Below are 6,294 nucleotides of genomic sequence, written 5' to 3'. Positions count from 1 at the left end.
ACAACTGAGGGTGTTTGTTTGCAAGTGTCAAGAGGATTACACTTCCTGGGGAGAGAAATGATGGAGGAGAGCACAGGGCCATGCTCCCGGGCTTATGTGTCCCAGCACCTTGCAAGCTACTCCTTGGCCTTAGATCAGTACATAAAAAGCGGGGCCTTGGAAGGGAGGGGGCCCCACTCACCTTAGGATGCATCAGCGAAGTTCCAGAGGTGGTATTGTCCCAGAGGTCTAGGTGACCTTGAATGGAAACACATCCAACAGCATGCCTGTGGGGTGTGGCAGCACATGACCTCGGTTTGTGTGCTGTGTGTGCGTGCTTAGTTGCTCAGTTGTGTCTGACTTTGCAATTCCCTGGACTATAGCCCACTGGGCTATTCTGTCCATGCGATTCTCCAGGCAAGAATACTGGAGTGGGTTTGCAGAGACCAGATTTCTGAGTCTATTTGTCTGTTGCTTGCATCTTCTGTAACCGTCCCCCGCCCTTCCCCTCCTGAACTATTTATTTAGTAAACTTTTTTTTTTTAAGAAAAGAATTTAAAATCAGCTTTTATCTAGTGTATTCTTACATTAAAGAAGCAGTTCCAGTAATTAAAATAAAAGTTCAAATAGCTCTAAGGAGATAAAGCCTTCTTTTATGAGGAAGACATTTTTATAATTTGCACAATAGAGTATTGTTACTTTTAGGCAGCATGTTGTGTGGTAGAGCTCTAGAACTTACTTGTCTTGCATAACTGACACTAGTAAACTTACTTTTGTCTCTCAACTTTCAGCAGTGTTAATGGGAAACTGTCATAAGATACATCTGGTGGCTCAGATGGTCAAGAACCTGCCTGCAATGTGGCAGAGCTGAGTTCAATCCTGGGTCAGGAAGATCCCATGGAGGAGGAAATAGCAACCCACTCCAATATTTTGCCTGGAGAATTCCATGGACGGAGCAACCTGGTGGGCTACAGCCCATGGGGTTGCAAAGAGTAGGACACAAGTGAGTGACTAACGGTTTCACTTTCAATGGGAAACTATAGTAAAACCCACAGTTGCAGAAGCTAAGGGGGCAAAGCCCCTGAAGTTCATTGTTTTAGTAACTTGATGTAGGTGGTTTGTGGTTTATATCCATTTGAAGTGGCTCATGTCTTCTGACTCCTGACTTTTTCCCAAAAACTGAGGAGGAAGGTTTTGTCTGCTCTTTCCTGAAATTTGTCATGGGAACAGCCTTTCTCTGAGGATGGCATGTGTGATGACAGTGGGAATCCCAAGAGAGACCCCATTCATGACAGTTACAGATTCGAAACATACTTGGTGCTAAACCTAAAGGACCTGTTTTCTGCTCTGAGATGGAGTGAGGACCAACTCTCCTAGTGGAAAAAAGCAAAAACAATCTAGCACCACTAAATACAATGGAAAAGTCTTAGATGCAGGAACTGGTAATAAAATAAAGATTATGCAGGCCAAAGACCAAGTAAAGATGAAGCTAGTTTTGTCTTGGAAGGAATTTGCTGAACTTAGGTTAACCTGAGCATTGCTTTTCCAGTCTGGTGGAGCTCAGGGAACTGTCAACAAACCATGGAGTGCCCTCCACAGTGGGAAGACTAATTGGAAACTGCCCTTTTTAAGGGAAAATCTTATGATCATCTCCATAGACAAAGACAAAACATTGGATGGAATTCAATGTCCCATTCATAATTAAAAACCAAACAAAACTTATCAAACTAGGGCTAGAAAGCAACTTTATGGATAGAGATTATCTCAAAACAAACTAAAAAGCCAAGCATTATACTGAGTGGTAAAACAATGGAAAAATTATTCCATTTTATGTATATTTAAGTATTTTATTTACTTTTAAATTATTTTTTAAATTTTCTAAATTTTAAAACATTTTATGGCTCCCCTGCAGTAGAAGCATGGAGTCTTAACCACTGGACTGCCAGGGAAGTTCCACATTATTCCATTTTAGATTGGGAATTAGCCATGGTACTTACCGTTCTTCAGTTCAGTAGCTCAGTTGTGTCCCACTCTTTGTGACCCCATGAACTGCAGCACGCCAAGCTTCCCTGTAAGTTCCAGTAATTAAAATAAAAGCCCAAATACTCTGAAGAGATAAAGCCTTCTTTTATGAGGAAGACATTTTTATTATTTGCACAATACAGTATTGCCAGGCTCCCCTGTCCATCACTAACTCCCAGAGCTTGCTTAAACTCATGTCCATCGGCTCAGTGATGCCATCCAAACATCTCATCATTTGTCGTCCCCTTCTCCTCTTGCCTTCAGTCTTTCCCAACATTAAGGTCTTTTCCAGTGAGTCAGTTCTTCACATCAGGTGGCCAAAGTATTGGAGTTTCAGCTTCAGCATCAGTCCTTCCAATCAATATTCAGGACTGATTTCCTTTAGGATAGACTGGTTGGATCTCCCTGCAATCCAAGGGACTCTCAAGAGTCTTCTCCAACACCACAGTTCAGTTCTTCAGCTCTCAGCTCTCTTTATGATACACCTGTCACATCCATACTTGACTACTGGAAAAACCATAGCTTTGACTAGATGAACCTTTGTCAACAAAGTAATGTCTCTGCTTTTTAATATGCTGTGTAGGTTGGTCATAGCTTTTCTCCCAGGGAGCAAGCATCCTTTGATTTTATGGCTGCAGTCACCACCTGCAGTGATTTTAGAGCCCAAAATCACCTACCATTCTTTTGTTCAAAATTACACAAAGGCCCTAGCAAATGCACTAGAGGTAAAGAAATGAAAATCGTGTTGAGACACAGAAAAATTAAAAGGATAAGTATGTTCTAAAGCTCCATAATTGTGGCTGCACAGCTACATTTACCAAAAATCACTCAAATAATGCTTCAAAGGGGGTAGATTTTATGATATGTAGATCATGCCATAATAAACATTTTTAAAAGAAATGGAAAATAAAACTTAGATTATGGTGTCTGGATAAAACACCTGAAAGCATCAACAAATCATTAGATGTAATAAGAATTTAGGTAGGTTGCTGGACACAAAGTCAATATACAAAAAATCCTATTTCTATCAGCTTAAAATCTTTAAAATTCAATTAAATGCAATAATTATTATAACAGCTTTTAGTTGATTACATATTAATTATAAATTAAATAAATACATATTAGTAGATATTAATTACATGTTAATGATTTTATTTAATAATTACAATAACTTAAAATATTGAATAATTGGGAATAATCTAACACATGGTAGACATACTCTGGAGAAAATCATAAACTTTTTTGAAGGACATTAAAGAAAAATGAATGAGGACTACACCATGTTAATAGATAAGTCTCATTTTTAATATAGTCTTACCAAATAGGCCTATAGGGTTAAATAATTACAACAAAGATCCCAACAGTATTTTGGGGGGGGCGGGGCAAGGTGATCCTATAATGTGTATTGGGGAGCACAGGGCCAGGAATAGCCAGGGCAATTGAAGGGGAAAAAGAAGCAGAGACATGCCATACCAGGTGAAAGAATTCCAAACGGGCAGTCCCAAGACTGAAAAGGCCCAGGCCTTCAGATTCCGGAGTCTAGAAAGCCTTTCATGATCTCAACTCTGGCCCCTGCCAGCGGCTGCTTCAGTATTCTGTACTCATCTGCTGAGCGCCATATAATTACTGCTTGAAACCACAAAGGAATACATTTGTAATCATAGTGGGACTTCCCTGGTGGTCCAGTGGTTAAAACTCTGACTTCCAATCATGGGGCATGGATTTGATCCCTGGTTGGGGAATTAAGATCCCACAAGTCACATGGTGCAGCCAAAAAATAAATAATAAAAATTAAACTTTCATGGTAAAAAAAATAACACCTGGTGACAAACCTGGGGAGACATTATAATAAACCATATGACATATAATGTAAAAATATATTTAATAATCAAATGATGAGGCACCCTTTATCAAAGGGTACAGGAGGTGAAGAGACTATCTTAAGGGATTATTGTCCATAATAATCACAGATTCAAATAATCAAGTGATTATATCAAATATCAGTTCAGCTCAGTCATGTCTGACTCTTTGAGACCCCATGGACTGTAGCATGCCAGGCTTCCCTGTCCATCACTAACTCCCAGAGCTTGCTCAAACTCATGTCCATCGATTTGGTGATGCCATCCAAACATCTCATCCTCTGTCGTCCCCTTTTCTGCCTTCAGTCTTTCTCAGCATTAGGGTCTTTTCTAGTGAGTCAGTTCTTCACACCAGGTGGCCAAAGTATTGGAGTTTCAGCTTCAGCATCAGTCCCTCCAATCAATATTCAGGACTGATTTCCTTTAGGTGGACTGGTTGGATCTGCTTGCAGTCCAAGGGACTCTTCAAGAGTCTTCTCCAACACCACAGTTCTTCAGCACTCAGCTTTCTTTATGGTCTAACTGTCAGCATCCATACTTGACTACTGGAAAAACCATAGCTTTGACTAGATGGACTTTTGTCAGCAAAATAATGTCTTTGCTTTTTAATATGCTGTGTAGGTTGGTCATAGCTTTTCTCCCAAGGAGCAAGAGTCTTTTAATTTTATGGCTGCAGTCACCATCTGCAGTCATTTTGGGACCTACCACCACCCAAATAAAATCTCATGATTTCTATTGTTTCCTCATCTATTTGCCATGAAGTGATTGGACTGGATGCCATGATCTTTTCTGAATGTTGAGTTTTAAGTCAACTTTTTCACTCTCCTCTCACTTTCATCAAGAGGCTCTTTAGTTCTTCTCTTTCTACCATCAGGGTAGTGACATCTGCATAGCTGAGGTTATTGATATTTCTCTCAGCAGTCTTGATTCCAGCTTGTGCTTCATGCAGCCCAGCATTTTGCATGATGTACTCTGCATATAAGTTAAATAAGCAGGGTGACAATATGCAGCCTTGATGGATTGCTTTCCCAATTTGGAGCCAGTCTGTTGTTCCATGTCCAGTTCTAACTGCTGCTTCCTGACCTGCATATAGATTTCTCAGGAGGCAGGTCAGGTGGTCTGGTATCCCCATCTCTTTCAGAATTTTACATAGTTTGTTGTGATCCACACAGTCAAAGGGTTTGGTGTAGTCAATGAAGCAAAAGTAGATGTTTTTCTGGAACTATCTTGCTTTTTTGATGATCCAACAGATGTTGGCAATTTGACCTCTGGTTCCTCTGCCTTTTCTAAATCCAGCTTGAACATCTGGAAGTTCACAGTTCACAGACTGTTGAAGCCTGGCTTGGAGAATTTTGAGCATTACTTTGCTAGCATGTGAGATGAGTGCAATTCTGCGGTAGTTTGAACATTCTTTGGAACTGCCTTTCCTTGGGATTGGAATGAAAACTGATCTTTTCCAGTCCTGTGGCCACTGCTGAGTTTTCCAAATGTGCTGGCATATTGAGTGCAGCACTTTCATGGCATCATCTTTCAGGATTTGAAATAGTTCAACTGGAATTCCATTACCTCTACTAGCTTTGTTCATAGTGATGTTTCCTAAGGCCCACTTGACTTTGCATTCCAGGATGTCTGACTCTAGGTTAGTGATCATACCATTGTGGTTATCTGGGTCATGAGGATCTTTTTTGTAGTTCTGTGTGTTCTTGACACTTTTTCTTAATATCTTCTGCGTCTGTTTGGTCCATACCATTTCTGTCTTTTATTGTGTCCATCTTTGTATGAAATGTTCCCTTGGTATCTAATTTTCTTGAAGAGATCTCTAGTCTTTCCCATTCTGTTCTTTTCCTCTATTTCTTTGCATTGATCACTGAGGAAGGCTTTCTGATCTCTCCTTGCTATTCTTTGGAGCTCTGCATTCAAATGGATATATCTTTCCTTTTCTCCTTTGCCTTTCACTTCTCTTCTTTTCACAGCTATTTGTAAGGCCTCCTCAGACAACCATTTTGCCCTTTTGCATTTCTTTTTCTTGGTGATGGTCTTGATCACTGCCTCCTGTACAATGTCATGAACCTCCACCCATAGTTCTTCAGACACTCTGTCTATCAGATCTAATCCTTTGAATCTATTTGTTCTTCTACTTCCACACATTATACTTTCACTGTATAATCATAAAGGATTTGATTTAGGTCATACCTGAATGGTCTAGTGGTTTTCCCTACTTTCTTTAATTTAAGTTTGAGTTTGGCAATAAAGAGTTCATGATCTGAGCCACAGTCAGCTCCCGGTCTTGTTTTTGCTGACTCTATAGAGCTTCACCATCTTTGGCTGCAAAGACCATCTGGTGATGTCCATGTGTAGAGTCTTCTCTTGTGTGTTGGAAGAGGATGTTTGCTATGACCAGTGTGTTCTCTTGGCAAAACTCTATTAGCCTTTG

This window comes from Oryx dammah, unplaced genomic scaffold (assembly GCF_014754425.2).
Source record: "Oryx dammah isolate SB20612 unplaced genomic scaffold, SCBI_Odam_1.1 HiC_scaffold_16, whole genome shotgun sequence".
NCBI classification, from domain to species: domain Eukaryota; kingdom Metazoa; phylum Chordata; class Mammalia; order Artiodactyla; family Bovidae; genus Oryx; species Oryx dammah.
This window is presented reverse-complemented; position numbering follows the sequence as displayed.